The 24,907-nt window shown below is 27.3% G+C and overlaps 1 long non-coding RNA gene across 1 annotated transcript; it reads left to right on the plus strand.

Moving 5' to 3' along the window:
• Positions 1–2,340: 2,340 nt before the first annotated feature.
• LOC143066882 (uncharacterized) lies at positions 2,341–22,271 on the plus strand. The gene is made up of 4 exons (XR_012975766.1): positions 2,341–2,479; positions 3,630–3,786; positions 20,362–20,439; positions 21,066–22,271. It is a non-coding gene; the product is annotated as an uncharacterized LOC143066882 (long non-coding RNA).
• Positions 22,272–24,907: the final 2,636 nt, after the last annotated feature.

Genomic DNA, 24,907 nt, shown 5'->3' on the forward strand with positions numbered 1-24,907 from the left:
ACTGTCTCTATTTCGTCCAAACTGCAAATTCTTGTTTTTTTTTCCTGGATTAAATTAATTCTTGAATTTGACATCAATACAACAAAAAATAAAATGACCTGGGATTCAGTAACCTTAATATATATGTAAGATAGCTTCATAGTTTGATGAAAATCCAAGTTGTTTTGAAAAAGTTATTAAAAAAATTAAAGTGTAATGTCTCTATTTCGTCCGAACTGCAAATTCTAACTTTTTTTACCTCGATTAAATTAATTCTTGAATTTGACAGCAATACAACAAAAAATAAAATGACCTGGGATTCAGTAAGCCTAATATATATGTAAGATAGCTACATAGTTTGATGAAAATCCAAGTTGTTTTGAAAAAGTTATTAAAAAAATTAAAGTGTACCATCTCTATTTCGTCCGAACTGCAAATTATAGCTTTTTTTTTACCTAGATTGAATTAATTCTTGAATTTGACAGCAATACAACAAAAAATAAAATGACCTGGGATTCAGTAACCTTAATATATATGTAAGATAGCTGTATAGTTTGATGAAAATCCATGTTGATTTGAAAAAGTTATTAAAAAAATTAAAGTGTAATGTCTCTATTTCGTCCGAACTGCAAATTCTAACTTTTTTACCTCGATTAAATTAATTCTTGAATTTGACAGCAATACAACAAAAAATAAAATGACCTGGGATTCAGTAATCCTAATATATATGTAAGATAGCTACATAGTTTGATGAAAATCCAAGTTGTTTTGAAAAAGTTATTAAAAAAATTAAAGTGTACTGTCTCTATTTCCGTCCTAACTGCAAAATCTAGCTTTTTTTTACCTAGATTAATTTAATTCTAAAATTTGACAGCAATAAAACAAAAAATAAAGTGACCTGGGATTCAGTAATCTTAATATATATGTAAGATAGCTACATAGTTTGATGAAAATCCAAGTTGGTTTGAAAAAGTTATTAAAAAAATTAAGGCAGTGTCTGCGCTCACCCGCATGCGGGTACGAATAGTCAAATTGCCGTTCTAGGCTGCGCGTACCCACATCCGGTTTTCTAATAAAATGCCATCGAATCGGGAATGAAACGTGAAATATGTACGAAAATTATTGATAGTATGGGAATTTCGTGTAGAACGAGTGAAGAATATGAAAAAATAATATTTTCAAATTATATTTATTATTTAAAATTAAAAGCACAATGATGGAAAATTAAACTGTACAGTCCCTGAAAAGAAAAAAAAAGAAAAATAAAACTACTAAAATTAAAGCTGGAGTTTATAAAAATTAAAGAAGCAAGTTATAATATCAATTTAAACCAATTACAATAGATTCATGTCACTAATTAAGATTTGTAACATATGATTGTTTTGGCACAGATTTCAACCCCGGGCTGCACATTTCAAATGTTGCCAGCCTACGTTCACGTTTCATTATTCATTATTACTTGCTTCTTTAAATTTAAATTTTAATAAACTCATGCTTTAATTTTAGTAGTTTTATATATTTCAAAATTTTAGTTTCTGTGTTATATTTTACTTAAAGATTAATTCAAAATATCATATGGGTATATTTTTAATTTATAAAAAAAATATTCTTTAAATTTGCATTAAAATTTTATAATAGTATTACTTTCTATCATGTTTTTCTTTTACAGGGACTATTTTCCATCATTGTGCATTTAATTTTGCAATGATTTCTATGTATCATTATTTAATAAATACAATTTGAAAATATTATTTTTCATACTTTTCACTCGTTCTTCCCCATTCTATCGATAATTTCCGTAGATATTTCACATTTTATACTCGATCCAATGGCATTTTATTAGAAAACCGGATGTGGGTACGCGCAGACTAGAACGGCAATTTGACTATTCGTACCCGCATGCGGGTACGCGCAGACACTGCCAAAAATTAAAGTGTACTGTCTCTATTTCGTCCGAACTGCAATTGCTATACATGTAATAAAGTCCATCATGATAATATTTTTTTTTTCAAATCAGATGTGAGTAGCAGACGGTTAAAGATGACCACAAGGTCTGTATGTCCATATTAACAACAGTGATTAATAATGTCTACATGGTCTTCAAGAACGTCTTAGTAATAACTGCTGGTACTTTTTTTCTGAATATTTACGATTTAATTTCTCGTGCTTCATTTTTCCCAATTTTTATTTTTCGTGCTACGTTTTTGCGATTTTTATTTCACATTTTCCGTGTTCAGTACCACCCTCAATTAACGTAGCGATTGGTTTTAATTCTAAATATACATGATACCGGGTTCTGGAAACTATGTTATCTCTGTCCATTCCGATTGGTCCTTAAAACCGGAAGTTCCCAGGGCAATACTATAGAACATGGCGCAAAAACAAATAGAAATACACAACTGTCGAGGGAAAAGGGGAGGTATGGGCTTATCAAGAATAACCCTTAGTGGAAACGTATCTTGGTTACATTAAAGACCCTTAACATGATTGAATAAAACAGGTGAGCAAAAGGGACAAGTGATATACGGGTCAAACTAAAGCTGGGATCCTGTCAAAGTACCCCTCTGGTCAAACAGTGAGAACGAACCCTGTCCTATGATCTATCAATATTTCCCATAAACAATAATATAATACATACAATACAATACGGCCGCGATACCTGAAATATAAAGTGTTCATATGCATAGTCCGTTCATAAATATAACAGTGCAGCTCAGAGTTCTGGAACACGAAAATGAAAGTGAAAGTAGAAATGAATTCTCTGATCAACACAAGAAAAGAATGAAACATGATACATAAAAACCTACCAATCTTAAATCCTACCCTTAGGCATAACAGTATGTCCAATATCAGTCTGTGCTGTTCTATTTCGATATTTTTTGCATGTGTACTTAAAAAGAAGGTGTGGTATAAATATGATTGCCAATGACACAACTATCCACAAGAGACCAACATGACACAGACATTAACAACTATAGGTCACCGTACGACCTTTAACAATGAACATAGTCAGCTATAAAAGGCCCCGATATGGAAATGTAAAACAAATTAAAACGAGAAAACTAACGACCTTATTTGTATAAAAATATGAACGAAAAAACAAATATTTAACACATAAACAACCACTGAATTACAGGCTCCTGACTTGGAACAGGCACATACATAAATAATGTGGCGGGGTTAAACATGTTAGTGGGATCCCATCCCTTCCTTTAACATGCACTTATAGGTGACATCTAAGGAACTCGCCAGAGGGTTTCCTCAGGCTAAATATATGTCATCATTTATCACAGAGTAAGCCTGGATCTGGCCACACTTTACTGAAACTTACTACAACTCAGCCCAATAAAGTCCTATGAAGCAGTAAGTGTGGGTACGTGGCCACACTACACTGCGTTATACAGATAAAAGTTAACTATCTTAAGTAAAACCAGCAAACATGCAGAAGAACGATTTCTGCTGATCATATATATATATACACATGAAAATAAACTGTAAATATCGAGGAAATATTTTAAATTTTAAATTTCAGGACATTGAATTAGCTCATATTTTTATGCCGATACATATGTATAAACAAAACACTTTTAATATTCCTTTAAATGATGATTGATGTCTACCTGTGTGACTTTTATATTTTAATCTTTCAGATATATGTACTTTTGAACTGGTGGTGGAAACTCATTGATTGAGGTGCTCCTTTATTGGAGGAAGTTCTGGAATACAAGTTACAAGTTGATCAAAGATCAGGAAGATGTAAAAAAACAGTTTTAATACTTTTTATGGACAATCGGTGAACATTTTTAGGTAAGATTATGTGATTATCATTGATAAAAACAAACAAATAACATCATTAATGATCGATCGGAGGCTGTTTGTAAGTACAAGGGATAAAAAATCAACCATGTTTGTGGAATGATTTTCTCTGCACACATGCATTTCCGGTAGGCAATGTTTCAATATAAATATTGAATAATAACTAATTTTATTTAAAAAAATAATGATTTTGAGGCACATATATGTAGGTAAGAATGGTTTACATTGAAAGATATAAAATTTATCAGTTTTATTAGAGGAACATATAAAACAAAAGTCAAAGGATAGCAGAAAGAAACACTGAAACAGATTGAATTGCAACAATATATATATAAAATAAAATGGGAAGCAAATACAAGAAAGGTAGCATTTTTGGAAGAGGTCTAGGGAGACGCAGAAGATTTAAAAGAGTAAAACATTTGGGTAGACCAGTATGAAATTTAAAGGCAGAGAAACCAAAAAAAAAAAACAGTTTGAAGTTGAAAATATGCAAAATCATACATGTGATTGACTGTGAAACTCAGATCAAATGCATAAACACCTTGGATTCAGTAAGATCAATATATAAATAAGATAGATGTGTAATTTTATGAAAATCAAGAGTTGTTTGGAAAAGTTATAAATAAAATTAAAGTTTACTTTCTGAATTTAGTCTGAAGTGCAAATTAGAGCTTTTTTGACGAAGATTATTTGCCCTTTTGAATTTGACAGCAATAAACTGAACTGGATAATAACTTGGGATTAAGTAGGGTCAATGTATTACTGACATAACTGTATAGTTTAATGAAAATCCAAGTTGGTTTGAAAAACTTATTAAGAAAATTAAAGTATACTATCTGAATTTAGTCCGAATGGAAATTCAAGATTTTTTGACGAAAATTATTTTAATTTTGAATTTGACAACAATATCTGAAACTGCCTTGTTACTTAGGATTTAGTTAGATAAATAAATAACTCAGTAAGCTGGATAGTTTGATGAAAATCCAAGGTAATTTAAAAAAAAGTCTTTGGTTACATCTTCTGACATCAGACTCGGACTTCTCTTGAACTGAATTTTAATGTGCGTATTGTTATGCGTTTATTTTTCTACATTGGTTAGAGGTATAGAGGGAGGGTTGAGATCTCACAAACATGTTTAACCCCGCCGCATTTTTGCGCCTGTCCCAAGTCAGGAGCCTCTGGCCTTTGTTAGTCTTGTATTATTTTTATATTAGTTTCTTGTGTACAATTTGGAAATTAGTATGGCGTTCATTATCACTGAACTAGTATATATTTGTTTATGGGCCAGCTGAAGGACGCCTCCGGGTGCGGGAATTTCTCGCTACATTGAAGACCTGTTGGTGACCTTCTGCTGTTGTTTTTTATTTGGTCGGGTTGTTGTCTCTTTGACACATTCCCCATTTCCATTCTCAATTTATTTCTAAAAAATTGAGTCGGACAGCAAATTTTTTTTACCAAGATTATTTAAATTCTTGCATTGACAGGAGATTGTACTACATTTACTATCTTAATCAATCTGAAATGCAAATTCTAGGTTTTATGACAACGATTATTTTTATTTTTGAATTGAGGCAATACACAAACTACATGAGATGTATAATTTGATTTAAATCAAAGGGTTGTTAAAAAAAGTTATCAATTAAATTTTTAAGTGTACTATATGGGTTAGTTGGAACATCAAATTCTTGTTTTTTGATTTGACAAGAATATTAATAAAATAAAAGAAGTGTCACTTTCATTGAGGTCAATGTAAATCATACACACCTGACTCTTGTAAAACTTTCAATTTTGTAAAAGTATTCCTCTGTATTTTCCAAAAAAAAACAGAATTGTAATGTCTTTGTATAATTTTCTAATAAAATAGAAAATATTAGCATGTATTTTTTATGCCACATCAATATATTAATTTCTGAACTTAAATTTCTTCTCATTTATGTCTAACAAACCAATCTGAAGTTAGAAAGTAATCAATTATTAGACCAGTTAAAAAATGTATAGATCTATTCTTTAATTCTTTTGTTTCATATAATAATTAACTTTTTTTAAATATTCAAATGTGTTATTTTAACCCAATTAGTATGAGTGTGAATTTATTTACTCAAAGGTCCTTTTATCTCTTAATTAGCCATAAACAATCACAAAAAGAATGAAAAATCAAGGTAGATAATTATTTGGATTAAAAATAAAACATATGAAATTAAAGGGAATATAATTAAATTCTTTTAAGTGATTATTTGTTTTGATAAGTAATTTGTGCATCTTTGTGATTGTAAATGGCTAATCAAGAGATAAAAGGGCTATTTGAGTTGAAGAACTCATACTCATACTCATACTCATTAGGTTAAATAAACACATAAGCATATATATAAAATGTTCATTTTAATATGAAAAATAAAAAAGAATTAAAGAATAGCTATGGATAAGGTAAACTTTTCATTATTGTAACTATACTATATTATATATTTAAAATATTATGTAAAATTGAGAATGGAAATGGGGAATGTGTCAAAGAGAACAACCCGACAATTAAAAAAACAACAGCAGAAGGTCACCAACAGGTGTGTTTATATAAAAAAATAATAATATTAAAATAGGTATCAATAGGTACCAGGATTATAATTTAATGATTTTTTAATTTATAATTTATTATAATTTATAATTATAATTAAAACACCTGCAATATAAACATATTGTAAGTTTTGTATTTACCAATTGTGTCGTGTTTTGTGATTAAGATTTAGAAAACCAGTTTTCCACTCATTTACAATATTATTCTACTCTTAAGCTATTAAAATAGTAAGCAAACCTAAGCTTACTGAATCCCATGTCAATTAGTTATTTGTTGTATTGCTGTAAAATTTAAGAATTAAAGTTATCTTGGTATAAAAAAGGTAGGATTTGCAATTCGGACAAAATAGAGATATTACACTTTAATTTTTTTAATAACTTTTTCAAATCAGCTTGGATTTTCATCAAACTATGTAGGTATCTTACATATATATTAAGCTTAATGAATCCAATGTCATTTAGTTTTTTGTTGTATTGCTGAAAATGAAAAATTTAAAAATTAAATTAATCTAGGTCAAAAAAGCTAGAATTTGCAGTTTGAACAAAATAGAGATAGTACACTTTAATTTTTTTAATAACTTTTTCAAATCAACTTGGATTTTCATCAAACTATGTAAGTATCTTAGATATATATTAAGCTTACTGAATCCCATGTCATTTAGTTGTTTTTTTTTATTGCTGAAAAATTTAAAAATTAAATTAATCTAGGTAAAAAAAGCTAGAATTTGCAGTTCGAACAAAATAGAGATAGTACACTTTAATTTTTTTAATAACTTTTTCAAATCAACTTGAATGTTCATCAAACTATGCAGCTACCTTACATTTATATTAAGCTTACTGAATCCCATGTCAATTAGTTTTTTTGTTGTATTGCTGTAAAATTTAAGAATTAAAGTTATCTTGGTATAAAAAAGCTAGGATTTGCAATTCGGACAAAATAGAAATAGTACACTTGAATTTTTTTAATAACTTTTTCAAATCAACTTGGATTTTCATCAAACTATGTAGGTATCTTAGATATTTATTAAGCTTAATGAATCCCATGTCATTTAGTTTTATGTTGTATTGCTGTAAAATTTAAAAATTAAATTACTCTGGGTCAAAAAAGCTAGAATTTGCAGTTCGAACAAAATGGACATAGTACACTTTAATTTTTTTAATAACTTTTTCAAATCAACTTGGATGTTCATCAAACTATGCAGCAATCTTACATATATATAGTTTTACTGAATCCCATGTCAATTTGTTATTTGTTGTAATGCTGTAAAATTTAAGAATTAAAGTTATCTTGGTATAAAAAAGGTAGGATTTGCAATTCGGACAAAATAGAGATATTACACTTTAATTTTTTTAATAACTTTTTCAAATCAACTTGGATTTTCATCAAACTATGTAGGTATCTTAGATATATATTAAGCTTACTGAATCCCATGTCATTTAGTTTTTTGTTGTATTGCTGTAAAATTTAAAAATTAAATTAATCTAGGTCAAAAAAGCTAGAATTTGCAGTTCGAACAAAATAGAGATAGTACACTTTAATTTTTTTAATAACTTTTTCAAATCAACTTGAATGTTCTTCAAAGTATGCAGCTATCTTACATATATATTAAGCTTACTGAATCCCATGTCAATTAGTTATTTGTTGTATTGCTGTAAAATTTAAGAATTGAAGTTATCTTGGTATAAAAAAGCTAGAATTTGCAGTTCGAACAAAATAGAGATAGTACACTTTAATTTTTTATTAACTTTTTCAAATCAACTTGGATTTTCATCAAACTATGTAGGTATCTTAGATATATATTAAGCTTACTGAATCCCATGTCATTTAGTTTTTTGTTGTATTGCTGTAAAATTTAAAAGTTAAATTACTCTAGGTCAAAAAAGCTAGAATTTGCAGTTCGAACAAAATGGACATAGTACACTTTAATTTTTTTAATAACTTTTTCAAATCAACTTGGATGTTCATCAAACTATGCAGCTATCTAACATATATATTCAGCTTACTGAATCCCATGTCAATTAGTTTTTTGTTGTATTGCTGTAAAATTTAAAAATTAAAGTTATCTTGGTATAAAAAAGCTAGGCTTTGCAATTCGGACAAAATAGAGATAGTACACGTTAATTTTTTTAATAACTTTTTCAAATCAACTTGGATTTTCATCAAACTATGTAGGTATCTTAGATATATATTAAACTTAATGAATCCAATGTCATTTAGTTTTTTGTTGTATTGCTGAAAATGAAAAATTTCAAAGTTAAATTACTCTAGGTCAAAAAAGCTAGAATTTGCAGTTCGAACAAAATGGACATAGTACACTTTAATTTTTTTAATAACTTTTTCAAATCAACTTGGATTTTCATCAAACTATGTAGGTATCTTAGATATATATTAAGCTTACTGAATCCCATGTCATTGAGTTTTTTGTTGTTTTGCTGTAAAATTTAAAAATTAAATTAATCTAGGTAAAAAAAGCTAGAATTTGCAGTTCGAACAAAATAGAGATAGTACACTTTAATTTTTTTAATAACTTTTTCAAATCAACTTGGATGTTCTTCAAAGTATGCAGCAATCTTACATATATATTAAGCTTACTGAATCCCATGTCAATTAGTTATTTGTTGTATTGCTGTAAAATTTAAGAATTGAAGTTATCTTGGTATAAAAAAGCTAGGATTTGCAATTCGGACAAAATAGAGATAGTACACTTTCATTTTTTTAATTACTTTTTCAAATCAACTTGAATTTTCATCAAACTATGTAGGTATCTTAGATATATATTAAGCTTACTGAATCCCATGTCATTTAGTTTTTTGTTGTATTGCTGAAAAATTTAAAAATTAAATTACTCTAGGTCAAAAAAGCTAGAATTTGCAGTTCGAACAAAATAGAGATAGTACACTTTAATTTTTTTAATAACTTTTTCAAATCAACTTGAATGTTCTTCAAACTATGCGGCTATCTTACATATATATTAAGCTTACTGAATCCCATGTCAATTCGTTATTTGTTGTATTGCTGAAAAATTTAAGAATTTAAAGTTATCTTGGTATAAAAAAGCTAGGATTTGCAATTCGGACAAAATAGAGATAGTACACTTTAATTTGTTTAATAACTTTTTCAAATCAACTTGGATTTTCATCAAACTATGTAGGTATCTTAGATATATATTAAGCTTAATGAATCCAATGTCATTTAGTTTTTTGTTGTATTGCTGAAAATGAAAAATTTAAAAATTAAATTAATCTAGGTCAAAAAAGCTAGAATTTGCAATTCGGACTAAATAGAGATATTACACTTTAATTTTTTTAATAACTTTTTCAAATCAACTTGGATTTTCATCAAACTATGTAGGTATCTTAGATATATATTAAGCTTACTGAATCCCATGTCATTGAGTTTTTTGTTGTATTGCTGTAAAATTTAAAAAATAAATTAATCTAGGTCAAAAAAGCTAGAATTTGCAGTTCGAACTAAATAGAGATAGTACACTTTAATTTTTTTAATAACTTTTTCAAATCAACTTGGATGTTCTTCAAACTATGCAGCTATCTTACATATATATTAAGCTTACTGAATCCCATGTCAATTAGTTATTTGTTGTATTGCTGTAAAATTTAAGAATTAAAGTTATCTTGGTATAAAAAAGCTAGGATTTGCAATTCGGACAAAATAGAGATAGTTACCCTAACCCTAACCCTAACTTAATAACTTTTTCAAATCAACTTGGATTTTCATCAAACTATGTAGGTATCTTAGATATATATAAAGCTTACCGAATCCCATGTTATTTAGTTTTTTGTTGTATTGCTGAAAATTTTTTAAATTAAATTAATCTAGGTCAAAAAAGCTAGAATTTGCATTTCGAACAAAATGGACATAGTACACTTTAATTTTTTTAATGACTTTTTCAAATCAACTTGGATTTTCATCAAACTATGTAGGTATCTTAGATATATATTAAGCTTACTGAATCCCATGTCATTGAGTTTTTTGTTGTATTGCTGTAAAATTTAAAAAATAAATTAATCTAGGTCAAAAAAGCTAGAATTTGCAGTTCGAACTAAATAGAGATAGTACACTTTAATTTTTTTAATAACTTTTTCAAATCAACTTGGATTTTCATCAAACTATGTAGGTATCTTAGATATATATAAAGCTTACCGAATCCCATGTCATTTAGTTTTTTGTTGTATTGCTGAAAAATTTTAAAATTAAATTAATCTAGGTCAAAAAAGCTAGAATTTGCATTTCGAACAAAATGGACATAGTACACTTTAATTTTTTTAATAACTTTTTCAAATCAACTTGGATGTTCATCAACTATGCAGCTATCTTACATATATATTAAGCTTACTGAATCCCATGTCAATTAGTTATTTGTTGTATTGCTGTAAAATTAAAGAATTAAGTAATCTTGGTATAAAAAAGCTAGGATTTGCAATTCGGACAAAATAGAGATAGTACACTTTAAATTGTTTAATAACTTTTTCAAATCAACTTGGATTTTCATCAAACTATGTAGGTATCTTAGAAATATATTAAGCTTAATGAATCCAATGTCATTTCGTTTTTTGTTGTATTGCTGAAAATGAAAAATTTAAAAATTTAAAGTTATCTTGGTATAAAAAAGCTAGGATTTGCAATTCGGACAAAATAGAGATAGTACACTTTAAATTTTTTAATTACTTTTTCAAATCAACTTGAATTTTCATCAAACTATGTAGGTATCTTAGATATATATTAAGCTTACTGAATCCCATGTCATTTAGTTTTTTGTTGTATTGCTGAAAAATTTAAGAATTTAAAGTTATCTTGGTATAAAAAAGCTAGGATTTACAATTCGGACAAAATAGAGATAGTACGCTTTAATTTTTTTAATAACTTTTTCAAATCAACTTGGATTTTCATCAAACTATGTAGGTATCTTAGATATATATTAAGCTGACTGAATCCCATGTCATTTAGTTTTTTGTTGTATTGCTGTAAAATTTTAAAATTAAATTACTCTGGGTCAAAAAAGCTAGAATTTGCAGTTCGAACAAAATGGATATAGTACACTTTATTTTTTTTAATAACTTTTTCAAATCAACTTGGATGTTCATCAAACTATGCAGCTATCTAACATATATATTCAGCTTAATGAATCCCATTTCATTTAGTTTTTTGTTGTATTGCTGTAAAATTTAAAAATTAAATTACTCTGGGTCAAAAAAGCTAGAATTTGCAGTTCGAACAAAATGGACATAGTACACTTTAATTTTTTTAATAACTTTTTCAAATCAACTTGGATGTTCATCAAACTATGCAGCAATCTTACATATATATTAAGCTTACTGAATCCCATGTCAATTTGTTATTTGTTGTATTGCTGTAAAATTTAAGAATTAAAGTTATCTTGGTATAAAAAAGCTAGGATTTGCAATTCGGACAAAATAGAGATAGTACACTTTAATTTTTTTAATAACTTTTTCAAATCAACTTGGATTTTCATCAAACTATGTAGGTATCTTAGATATATATTAAGCTTAATGAATCCAATGTCATTTAGTTTTTTGTTGTATTGCTGAAAATGAAAAATTTAAAAATTAAATTAATCTAGGTCAAAAAAGCTAGAATTTGCAGTTCGAACAAAATAGAGATAGTACACTTTAATTTTTTTAATTACTTTTTCAAATCAACTTGGATGTTCATCAAACTATGCAGCTATCTTACATATATATTAAGCTTACTGAATCCCATGTCAATTAGTTATTTGTTGTATTGCTGAAAAATTTAAGAATTTAAAGTTATCTTGGTATAAAAAAGCTAGGATTTACAATTCGGACAAAATAGAGATAGTACACTTTAATTTTTTTAATAACTTTTTCAAATCAACTTGGATTTTCATCAAACTATGTAGGTATCTTAGATATATATTAAGCTGACTGAATCCCATGTCATTTAGTTTTTTGTTGTATTGCTGTAAAATTTTAAAATTAAATTACTCTGGGTCAAAAAAGCTAGAATTTGCAGTTCGAACAAAATGGATATAGTACACTTTATTTTTTTTAATAACTTTTTCAAATCAACTTGGATGTTCATCAAACTATGCAGCTATCTAACATATATATTCAGCTTAATGAATCCCATTTCATTTAGTTTTTTGTTGTATTGCTGTAAAATTTAAAAATTAAATTACTCTGGGTCAAAAAAGCTAGAATTTGCAGTTCGAACAAAATGGACATAGTACACTTTAATTTTTTTAATAACTTTTTCAAATCAACTTGGATGTTCATCAAACTATGCAGCAATCTTACATATATATTAAGCTTACTGAATCCCATGTCAATTTGTTATTTGTTGTATTGCTGTAAAATTTAAGAATTAAAGTTATCTTGGTATAAAAAAGCTAGGATTTGCAATTCGGACAAAATAGAGATAGTACACTTTAATTTTTTTAATAACTTTTTCAAATCAACTTGGATTTTCATCAAACTATGTAGGTATCTTAGATATATATTAAGCTTAATGAATCCAATGTCATTTAGTTTTTTGTTGTATTGCTGAAAATGAAAAATTTAAAAATTAAATTAATCTAGGTCAAAAAAGCTAGAATTTGCAATTCGGACAAAATAGAGATATTACACTTATTTTTTATTAACTTTTTCAAATCAACTTGGATTTTCATCAAACTATGTAGGTATCTTAGATATATATTAAGCTTACTGAATCCCATGTCATTTAGTTTTTTGTTGTATTGCTGTAAAATTTAAAAGTTAAATTACTCTAGGTCAAAAAAGCTAGAATTTGCAGTTCGAACAAAATAGAGATAGTACACTTTAATTTTTTTAATAACTTTTTCAAATCAACTTGGATGTTCTTCAAAGTATGCAGCTATCTTACATATATATTAAGCTTACTGAATCCCATGTCAATTAGTTATTTGTTGTATTGCTGTAAAATTTAAGAATTGAAGTTATCTTGGTATAAAAAAGCTAGGATTTGCAATTCGGACAAAATAGAGATAGTACACTTTCATTTTTTTAATTACTTTTTCAAATCAACTTGAATTTTCATCAAACTATGTAGGTATCTTAGATATATATTAAGCTAACTGAATCCCATGTCATTTAGTTTTTTGTTGTATTGCTGAAAAATTTAAAAATTAAATTACTCTAGGTCAAAAAAGCTAGAATTTGCAGTTCGAACAAAATAGAGATAGTACACTTTAATTTTTTTAATAACTTTTTCAAATCAACTTGAATGTTCTTCAAACTATGCGGCTATCTTACATATATATTAAGCTTACTGAATCCCATGTCAATTCGTTATTTGTTGTATTGCTGAAAAATTTAAGAATTTAAAGTTATCTTGGTATAAAAAAGCTAGGATTTGCAATTCGGACAAAATAGAGATAGTACACCTTAATTTGTTTAATAACTTTTTCAAATCAACTTGGATTTTCATCAAACTATGTAGGTATCTTAGATATATATTAAGCTTAATGAATCCAATGTCATTTAGTTTTTTGTTGTATTGCTGAAAATGAAAAATTTAAAAATTAAATTAATCTAGGTCAAAAAAGCTAGAATTTGCAATTCGGACAAAATAGAGATATTACACTTATTTTTTATTAACTTTTTCAAATCAACTTGGATTTTCATCAAACTATGTAGGTATCTTAGATATATATTAAGCTTACTGAATCCCATGTCATTTAGTTTTTTGTTGTATTGCTGTAAAATTTAAAAGTTAAATTACTCTAGGTCAAAAAAGCTAGAATTTGCAGTTCGAACAAAATAGAGATAGTACACTTTAATTTTTTTAATAACTTTTTCAAATCAACTTGGATGTTCTTCAAAGTATGCAGCTATCTTACATATATATTAAGCTTACTGAATCCCATGTCAATTAGTTATTTGTTGTATTGCTGTAAAATTTAAGAATTGAAGTTATCTTGGTATAAAAAAGCTAGGATTTGCAATTCGGACAAAATAGAGATAGTACACTTTCATTTTTTAATTACTTTTTCAAATCAACTTGAATTTTCATCAAACTATGTAGGTATCTTAGATATATATTAAGCTTACTGAATCCCATGTCATTTAGTTTTTTGTTGTATTGCTGAAAAATTTAAAAATTAAATTACTCTAGGTCAAAAAAGCTAGAATTTGCAGTTCGAACAAAATAGAGATAGTACACTTTAATTTTTTTAATAACTTTTTCAAATCAACTTGAATGTTCTTCAAACTATGCGGCTATCTTACATATATATTACGCTTACTGAATCCCATGTCAATTCGTTATTTGTTGTATTGCTGAAAAATTTAAGAATTTAAAGTTATCTTGGTATAAAAAAGCTAGGATTTGCAATTCGGACAAAATAGAGATAGTACACCTTAATTTGTTTAATAACTTTTTCAAATCAACTTGGATTTTCATCAAACTATGTAGGTATCTTAGATATATTAAGCTTAATGAATCCAATGTCATTTAGTTTTTTGTTGTATTGCTGAAAATGAAAAATTTAAAAATTAAATTAATCTAGGTCAAAAAAGCTAGAATTTGCAATTCAGACAAAATAGAGATATTACACTTTAATTTTTTTAATAACTTTTTCAAATCAACTTGGATTTTCATCAAACTATGTAGGTATCTTAGATATATATTAAGCTTACTGAATCCCATGTCATTGAGTTTTTTGTTGTATTGCTGTAAAATTTAAAAAATAAATTAATCTAGGTCAAAAAAGCTAGAATTTGCAGTTCGAACAAAATAGAGATAGTACACTTTAATTTTTTTAATAACTTTTTCAAATCAACTTGGATGTTCTTCAAACTATGCAGCTATCTTACATATATATTAAGCTTACTGAATCCCATGTCAATTAGTTATTTGTTGTATTGCTGTAAAATTTAAGAATTAAAGTTATCTTGGTATAAAAAAGCTAGGATTTGCAATTCGGACAAAATAGAGATAGTTAACCCTAACCCTAACCCTAACTTAATAACTTTTTCAAATCAACTTGGATTTTCATCAAACTATGTAGGTATCTTAGATATATATAAAGCTTACCGAATCCCATGTCATTTAGTTTTTTGTTGTATTGCTGAAAAATTTAAAAATTAAATTAATCTAGGTCAAAAAAGCTAGAATTTGCATTTCGAACAAAATGGACATAGTACACTTTAATTTTTTTAATAACTTTTTCAAATCAACTTGGATGTTCATCAAACTATGCAGCTATCTTACATATATATTAAGCTTACTGAATCCCATGTCAATTAGTTATTTGTTGTATTGCTGTAAAATTAAAGAATTAAGTAATCTTGGTATAAAAAAGCTAGGATTTGCAATTCGGACAAAATAGAGATAGTACACTTTAAATTTTTTAATAACTTTTTCAAATCAACTTGGATTTTCATCAAACTATGTAGGTATCTTAGATATATATTAAGCTTAATGAATCCAATGTCATTTCGTTTTTTGTTGTATTGCTGAAAATGAAAAATTTAAAAATTTAAAGTTATCTTCGTATAAAAAAGCTAGGATTTGCAATTCGGACAAAATAAAGATAGTACACTTTAAATTTTTTAATTACTTTTTCAAATCAACTTGAATTTTCATCAAACTATGTAGGTATCTTAGATATATATTAAGCTTACTGAATCCCATGTCATTGAGTTTTTTGTTGTATTGCTGAAAAATTTAAAAATTAAATTACTCTAGGTCAAAAAAGCTAGAATTTGCAGTTCGAACAAAATAGAGATAGTACACTTTAAATTTTTTAATAACTTTTTCAAATCAACTTGGATTTTCATCAAACTATGTAGGTATCTTAGATATATATTAAGCTTAATGAATCCAATGTCATTTAGTTTTTTGTTGTATTGCTGAAAATGAAAAATTTAAAAATTTAAAGTTATCTTGGTATAAAAAAGCTAGGATTTGCAATTCGGACAAAATAGAGATAGTACACTTTAATTTTTTTAATAACTTTTTCAAATCAACTTTGATTTTCATCAAACTATGTAGGTATCTTAGATATATATTAAGCTTAATGAATCCAATGTCATTTAGTTTTTTGTTGTATTGCTGTATCTTTTGTAAATTTTTTCATCCTTAGTGCCAAAAACAACGGAATGATAATGCTGTTGTATAATATTCTAACAGAATTTAACATTACAATTTTAGACAACATGTTTTGAATATAAATTAAAGAAAATAAATAGTTCACTTTTTATTGAGATCGATATAGATATTACTCACCTGACTCTTTTAAAGCTATTAATTTAGTAAAATTATTCATCCGTATTGGCAAAAAGAACAGAATTTAAATGTCGTTGTATAATTTTTTAATAAAATAGAAAATATTAGCATCTTCATTGTATGCGACATCATTTGTTTGAATTTCTTTTCATTAATGTCTAACCATATATATCAAAAAGAAGATGTGGTATGATTGCCAATGAGACAACTGTCCACAAGAGACCAAAATGACACTAACATTAACAACTACAGGTCACTGTACAGCCTTCAACAATGAGCAAAGCCCATACTGCATAGTCAGATATAATAGGCCCAAATAAGACCATGTAACAAACCAATCTGAAGTTTAAAAAGTAATCAATTATCAGACCAGTTCAAAAATATATATAGAAACAAAAGAACTTTTGTCACTATTTAATACTTTTAGCAGAAATATAAGTAGCTTTAGACTACTGGAATTTTCATTTTTTGTAAAACATTTCATCTTTAGTACCAAAAATAACAGAATTATAAAGCCGTTGTATAATATTCTTACAGAATTAAACATTACAATTTTAGACTACATGTTTTGAAATAACTAAATATGAAACCAGTTCAAGAATATTAATAAAATAAAAGAAATAGTGTCACTTTTTATTGAGATCGATATAGATATTACTCACCTAACTCTTTTAAAGCTATCAATTAAGTAAAATTATTCCTCCGTATTGGCAAAAAGAACAGAATTTAATGTTGTTTAGTTTTCTAATAAAATTGAAAAAAATAGCATCTTTGTTTTATGCAATGTCAATTTTTTTTTCATTTCTTAACTTAGATTTCTTCTCATTAATGTCTAACAAACCAATCTGAAGTTTATAAAGTAATCAGTTATCAGAAACGTCAGGAATATATAGAAACAAAAGACATTTTACCACTATTTCATGCTTTTAGCATAAAAATAAGTAACTTACAGATGACTAGAACTTTCATTTTTTTTTAATTTTCATCCTTAGTGCTTCAATAACAGAATGATAATGCCGTTGTATAATATTCTAACAGAATTAAACATTTTTCTATAATGAGAGTGCAAGAATATTAATAAAATAAAAGAAGTAGTGTCTCTTTTAATTGAGATTGATATAATTATTACTCATCTGACTCTTCTTAAGCTATTGAATATAAAAAAAACTTAATTTAGATGTTTTCATATAAAATTCTAATAAAATTGAGGGAAAAAAAATGCAATTCTAAACATACATTTATATTAATAAAATAAAAGAAGTGGCATCACTTTTTATTGTGATAGATATGAATATTACTAACTGAAATATTACTTATTTCCATTAATGGGACAACATATTTGCAATTGAAAACTAAAAATTCTTCACTTTCATGTGTAGCAAATCTGAGGTATAAAAATACTCAAATGTCAGGCCAGTACAAAAATATTGTAAAAAGGAAAATCACAAGTAAAATTACAATCATCTTTTATCATTTTGGACATCAATTTAGATTATAGACTCATAGAGCTCTTGTTTTTTTTGTTTAACTATTCATCGTTACATAATTAAACATAATTAAGATGACGTTGTATAGGATTTTAAAACAAATGAAAATTTAGGCACTTCATTTGCATGTGGCAACTCATTTTGCCATTTAAAACTACCTTTTTTATATATATAAAATCTATTCAGTGGAATAAAAATACCCAAATATTAAGGCAGTAAAAAATAATAATAAAATAAAAGAAGTATTGTCACTTTTTAATTGTTATGGATATGCATATTTCTAATAGTACACTTATAGAGCTATCAGTCTTGTAAAACTATTCCTCCTTAGAGAAAAAAAAAAGAACAGAACTTTTATGCAATTTTATTGAAAAAAGAAATATTGTCACTTTTTATCATTATCGACATAATTAATGCTAACATTTGACTTATAAAGCTCTTTATTTTTGTAAAACCACTCATCCTTATGGACATAAAGAACATAATTTAGATGCCCTTTGTATAATTTTCTAAAACAAATGAAAACTTGGCACTTTTTTTGTGTGTGGCAATAAATTTTGCAATTTTAAACTTAAATTTCTTTACCTTTATGTCTTAAAATCAATTCTGTGGAGTATGAATTACCAAAATATGATGGCAGTTCAACAATATTAATGAAATAAAAGAAACTTTAACTTTTTATTGTGATGGATATTCATATTAATAACTGCATCTTTTTGTAATGTCACATCATTTTTTTTTTTAATATTTTTTTCACATTTAGGTTTAACAGACCAATCTGAGGTTTAAAAAGTAATCAATTATCAGACCAGTACAAAGATATTAGTGAGAAAAAGAAATATTGTCACCTTTAATCATTATTGACAAAGTTAATGCTAACCTTATACTTATTCAGCTCTCTAGTTTTGTAAAACCACTCTTCCTTCAGAACAAAAAGAACATAATTTTTAGGCTTTTATATGATATACTGAAACAAATATACATATTGGCAACATTTTTTTTGTGTGGCATCAAAATTTGCAACTTTAGACTTAAATTTCTATACCTGTCTTAAAATCCATGTTGTTGAGTAAGAATTACCAAAATATTGTGGCAGTACAAGAATATAAAAAAAAAGAAGTATCGTCACTTGTTATTGTTATTTATGTACACCCTACTCTTATACATCTCTCTTTTTTTGGTAAAACTATTCTTCCTTAGGGAGAAAAAGAACAGATTTGTAATGCTGTTGTATAGTATTTTAATAAAATGGAACATATGGCACCTTTGTTTTATGCAACAATAATTATTAAATTTCTAAACTTAAACTTCACATTTATGTCTACATAAATCAATCTAAGTTATGAAAAGTACCCAATTAGCAGACTAGTTCAAATTATATAAATAATCAAAGACATATTGTTATTATTTAACGCTATCAACATACATATATGTAACTATAGACTACTGTAAATTCAGAAATTAATGCGAGGTTTTTATTATTGCAAAAAATGCGACAGAGTTGTAAACGCAATAATTTAAACTCGCATTTTGAAATATCTTATATCAATTAAACAAGATTTTTCTCAAAATCGTATAAATTAAAATCGCATTTAAGTCTAAAATGACAAAATTGCCATGATAAATGCACGCAATGATTTCTGATTTTACAGTATTAGAATACTCAATTTTTGCAGAACTATTCATCCTTACTGACAAAAAGAACAGAATTTTAATGTTCTTGTAAAATATTCTAACAAAATTAAAAATATTGATATTTTTTTTATATTGTGAAACAACATGTTTTGCAATTTCGAAAGTAAATATTCTTCACTTTTATGTGTAAATTTCCAACATGAAGTATAAAAATGACTCAAATAACAGACCAGTACAAAAATATTAATGAAAAAAGGAAATATTGTCACTTTTAATCATTATCGACATGATGCTAACTCTAGACTTATACAGCTCTCTTTTTGTTGTTCATCCTTGAGAACAAAAAGAACATCATTTAAATGTTGTTGTATAATTAACCAGCAAGATTAGAAAAACATTTTGGCAAGTGACTTCAAATTATTCAATTGTAAACCTATTTTTTTTACCTATATTTTTAAAAATCATTTCTGTGAAAAAAAATAACCAAATATGAAGCAATTTCATGAATGTTAATAAAATAAACAAAAGTATTGTCACTTTTTATCCTGATTAATATAAATATTATATATATAATTGTCCCCTAAAAATGTGATCATATATTTTAAATGCTTTGTTTTAATATTTCAGACTTATAAGTGTGTCATCTGTACAAAGGATTTTAAATCCAGATATGCTCTACGACGACATGAGAGATTAGTGCATAAGGTAATTATATGGTACAAAATCTTTAAGCAGTATCAAACATGAGTTGATTTTATATAATTGTAATTTGTGTCATACAAATGTAACAGTGAAATGAAATTATATCATATAATTTGTTTCATACAAATGCAGAATGAGATTTCTGGTTTTATTATCGACAATGTTAATGAGAGATATCGTTCTGATTGCATCTGGGATATCTGCACCTATCTTTATCAACTGTTTATTCAAGTTCAATCATTTATCAAATTTCAATAATGGTTTAAATTTTATTCAGTTCTTCGACTATGGATTTTACCTTATTGTACAGAAACGAAAATATGTGATATACTATAAGTCATAAGTTAAAAAAAGTAGGGATCTGTAGACAATTGCATTGTGACAGTTGTTATCCATTCGTTTGATGTGTTTGAACTTTTGATTTTGCCATTTGATTTGGGACTTTCCTTTTTGAATTTTTTTCAGAGTTCAGTATTTTTGTGTTTTTACTTTTTAAACATTTCAAAATCGTATGTATTGGCGTGTTGTTGAACATTTGTTTTTGTAAGATTTTATTAGATATATTAATTGATTACCAATACAAGATATTTTAAGATAACAACTTATATTTCATTTTCATATTTATACAGGCTGGACCACCTTCAACTCCAGCAGTGTCACCTGCCCCAGCAGTGTCACCTGCCCCAGTGTCACCTGCCCCAGCAGTGTCACCTGCCCCAGCAGTGTCACCAACCCTAGCACCGTCACCAACTCCAGGTGCAGTTCAGATAGTAGACTTCAACGACATGTTAGTAATAGACACTCATTTAGATCTGCTGCAAATGGAGCCTTCAGTATTTCTTTTATTTTCAATCCCCCATATGTCTGAGGAGTAGGTCAAAATAACCACTAATACATAGTTTAAAAGGAACATTCTTTATCTTTGAAAAAATTACAATCTTTGTTTTTGTTAGTGTATACTTGTTAGAATGTTTGATGTAAAAATGTAAATATAATTTAACTGTAGATATATTTTTTTCAGTATTATTTTTATTTTCAAACCCCCATATTTCCGAGTAGTAGGTCAAAAAAATAACCACCAATGCATCAAATACAGTCTACCACTTTTTTTTTCGAGCTTAAGAGAAGTTTCCGTTGTAATTATATAGCAGACCAAGATAAACATATGAATCTTTAATTTCAATAATTTCATTACATAGTTTAAAAGGAACATTCTTATGAAACTTTCTCTTTGAAAAAATTACAATCTTTGTTTTTGTTAGTGTATACTTGTTAGAATGTTTGATGTAAAAATGTAAATATAATTTAACTGTAGATATATTTTTTCCAGTATTATTTTTATTTTCAAACCCCCATATTTCCGAGTAGAAGGTCAAAAAAATAACCACCAATGCATCAAATACAGTCTACCACTTTTTTTTTCGAGCTTAAGAGAAGTTTCCGTTATAATTACATAGCAGACCAAGATAAATATATGAATCTTTAATTTCATTACATAGTTTAAAAGGAACATTCTTATGAAACTTTCTCTTTGAAAAAATTACAATCTTTGTTTTTGTTAGTGTATACTTGTTAGAATGTTTGATGTAAAAATGTAAATATTATTTTTTTAGTGCTTGTTTTTTGGGTCTACTTTTTGTGCTATGTGAGTGTGGAGTAGTTTGTATGTGTTATTTATAAGGCATGAGTGTTTGTTTTGAAATGAAATGCAAGGTTTTTAGTGCTAACTGTATGAGAGTGTACGTTTTAGTGTTTACTTTTGTTGTATTTGTTAACTGCATACATACATGTATATTTTGTTGTGAATATCACCACAAATAAAAGATCCATTACTGTTTTGTTCTTATTTCTCCATGAACAATTCATTTATTTCCAGAGAAATAGATCATGAAAAAACACCTCAAAATCTAGCTCATGGTATTCTTTGTCTCTCTGTGTTGTTTCTTGTGTAGTAATTAGGTCTTTCCACTTTTCTGTGGAAAGACCTATTGTATTTGTTCTGATTATTATTATTATTATTAAGTCTTTCCACTTTTCTGTTTCAGTGGAAAGACTTATTGTTTTTGTTCTGATTATTAAGTCTTTCCACTTTTCTTTTCTGTGGAAAGACTTATTGTTTTTCTTCTGATTATTTTTTTTTTTCTTCCGCCTAATTTTGTTCTTGCGATAAATATTTGTTTCACAATATGTCGCTTAGATATTTGGTATATGATATTGAACAGTTTATGCGCTTTTGAAATTTACCCTGCGTAACCGAATACTTTTCTTTATAGGAGTTATCTCCCCAAACACTGTTTTCCTTGTGTTCACTACTCCTTCGCAACCGTAAAAGATTAAGACAAATTTATTTTACAAAATTGCTTGTTATATCCTTCACATGATTTGTCCTATTTTGACCGAAGCGATATGAACGCTCCATATGAAAGTTATTTCCCCTTATGCATTTAATATAAGTGATATGCATTTCTATCTTGTAAACCATAAGTGATAGAGACCTAGGATCTTTTGATTTGAGGTCCTTGGTCCAAAAAAATGAAAATTAGGTCAAGGTCAAAGGTGAAGGTCATATTCTAATATTTTAATTTGGCTCATTTCCACTCATTTCCAGAAACCGTATAAGATATCGACAAATTATTTTTTCTAAATTGTTTGTTGTGACATGTAGTAACACGTAAATTTTGATTGCAAGGGTACGTTGAACGTAAATGTGAGTTTTCTCCCCTCTGTTATTAAAAAATATGCGTATGGTGATATAACTCATTAACCAAATAAAATTAAGACCTATGGTCTTTTGATTTGAGGTCCTTGGTTTATGACCTTGAAATTGTTGTCCATGAAACTTTGGTGAATTGTTTATATCTATTGATGTAAGCTCCCTTTCAATTCTTATAAATTTCAGATTTTAAGTTTTGGATTTATGGGGCTTTATTCATAAAAAAAAGGGGTATTTTCAACACTTCGGACAATAACTCAAAAAGGCTTTCACCAATGTCCATGAAACTGGTGAATTGTTTATATCTATTGATGTAAGCTCCCTTTCAATTTTTATAAATTTCTGATTTTACATTTCTGTGTTATGAATTTTTATGCTTAAAAAAGGGGTGATTTTCCAATTTTGGGACAATAACTAACACTTTCACAAAATTTTATGCAATTTTGATGAATTGTTTATATCTATTGACATAAGCTCCCTTTCCATTTTTATAAATTTTAGATTTTACGTTTTCTTAAGTTATGAATTTTTATACTTAAAAAAGGGGGATTTTATGAAACTTTGGTGAATATATTAATGTAACATCCCTTTTGATTTGTATATATATTTCTAGTTGATCATATAAATTCATTTAAAGCATAAAAGACAAGTTAAAAGAGCAGCGGGCGTATCATGCGCTAAAGCGCAGCTCTTTATTTATTATTATTATTATTTATTTTTTTTTCCGCCAAATTTTGTTCTTGCGATAAATATTTGTTTCGCAATATGTCGCTTAGATATTTCTAATATGGTATCGTATAGTTTATGCGCTTTTAAATTTCACCCTGCTAAGGGGAACCATTTACTTTGTAAGAGTTATCTCCCTATTCCCTGTTTATCATCTGTGTGCATCTCCTTCGTAACAAAAAAAGATAGCAACAAAATTCCTTTTACATATTGTTCGTTACATCCTCAGGAATTTTTGGCTAATTTGGATCAAAGAGATTCGATGACATTTTATAGGAGTTATCTACCTTTACAAAATAAATTTGTCGGTATCTCATGTCATTTTGTGTTATGTTGTATTGCTGTCAAATTTAAGAATTTCATTATTCTAGGTAAAAAAAGCTAGGATTTGCAATTCAGACAAAATAGAGATAGTACACTTTGATTTTGTTTACAACTTTTTTAAATCAACTTGGATTTTCATCAAACTATGCAGCTATCTTAGATATCTATAAGGCTTACTGAATCCACTGTCATTTTGTTTTTTGTTATATTGCTGTCAAATTTTAGAATTAAATTATCTTGGTAAAAAAAAAGCTAGAATTTGCAGGTCGGACAAAATAGAGATAGTACACTAATTTTTTTAATAACTTTTTCCAATCAGATTGGATTTTCATCAAACTATGCAGCTATTTCAGATATATACTAAGTTTACTGAATCCCAGGTCATTTTGTTTTTTGTTGTATTGCTGTAAAATTTAAGAATCGAAAGATGTTTTTTAAATTTTTGTTTTTCGGTCAGTGTTTTACGTTAGGGTCAAGGTTACATGTTAGGGTTAGCTTCAGGGAAGTAACTTTGACGGGGGTAAGTGAGGTGACCTTTTTCAATTCTGCGAATGTTTGCCCTTTTTGTGACTGCGCATGCGTCAGAAATTTCAAAGTACAGAGTATGAAAAGTGCCTTTGACTTCAATCTTAAAACAGGTGTAGAATAGATTTGAGTAGAGATATTTTCTTAAAGTTAACTGTTCCGAAAAGATGCAAAGGCGATCTA

Source organism: Mytilus galloprovincialis, chromosome 3 (assembly GCF_965363235.1).
Source record: "Mytilus galloprovincialis chromosome 3, xbMytGall1.hap1.1, whole genome shotgun sequence".
Classification (NCBI taxonomy): domain Eukaryota; kingdom Metazoa; phylum Mollusca; class Bivalvia; order Mytilida; family Mytilidae; genus Mytilus; species Mytilus galloprovincialis.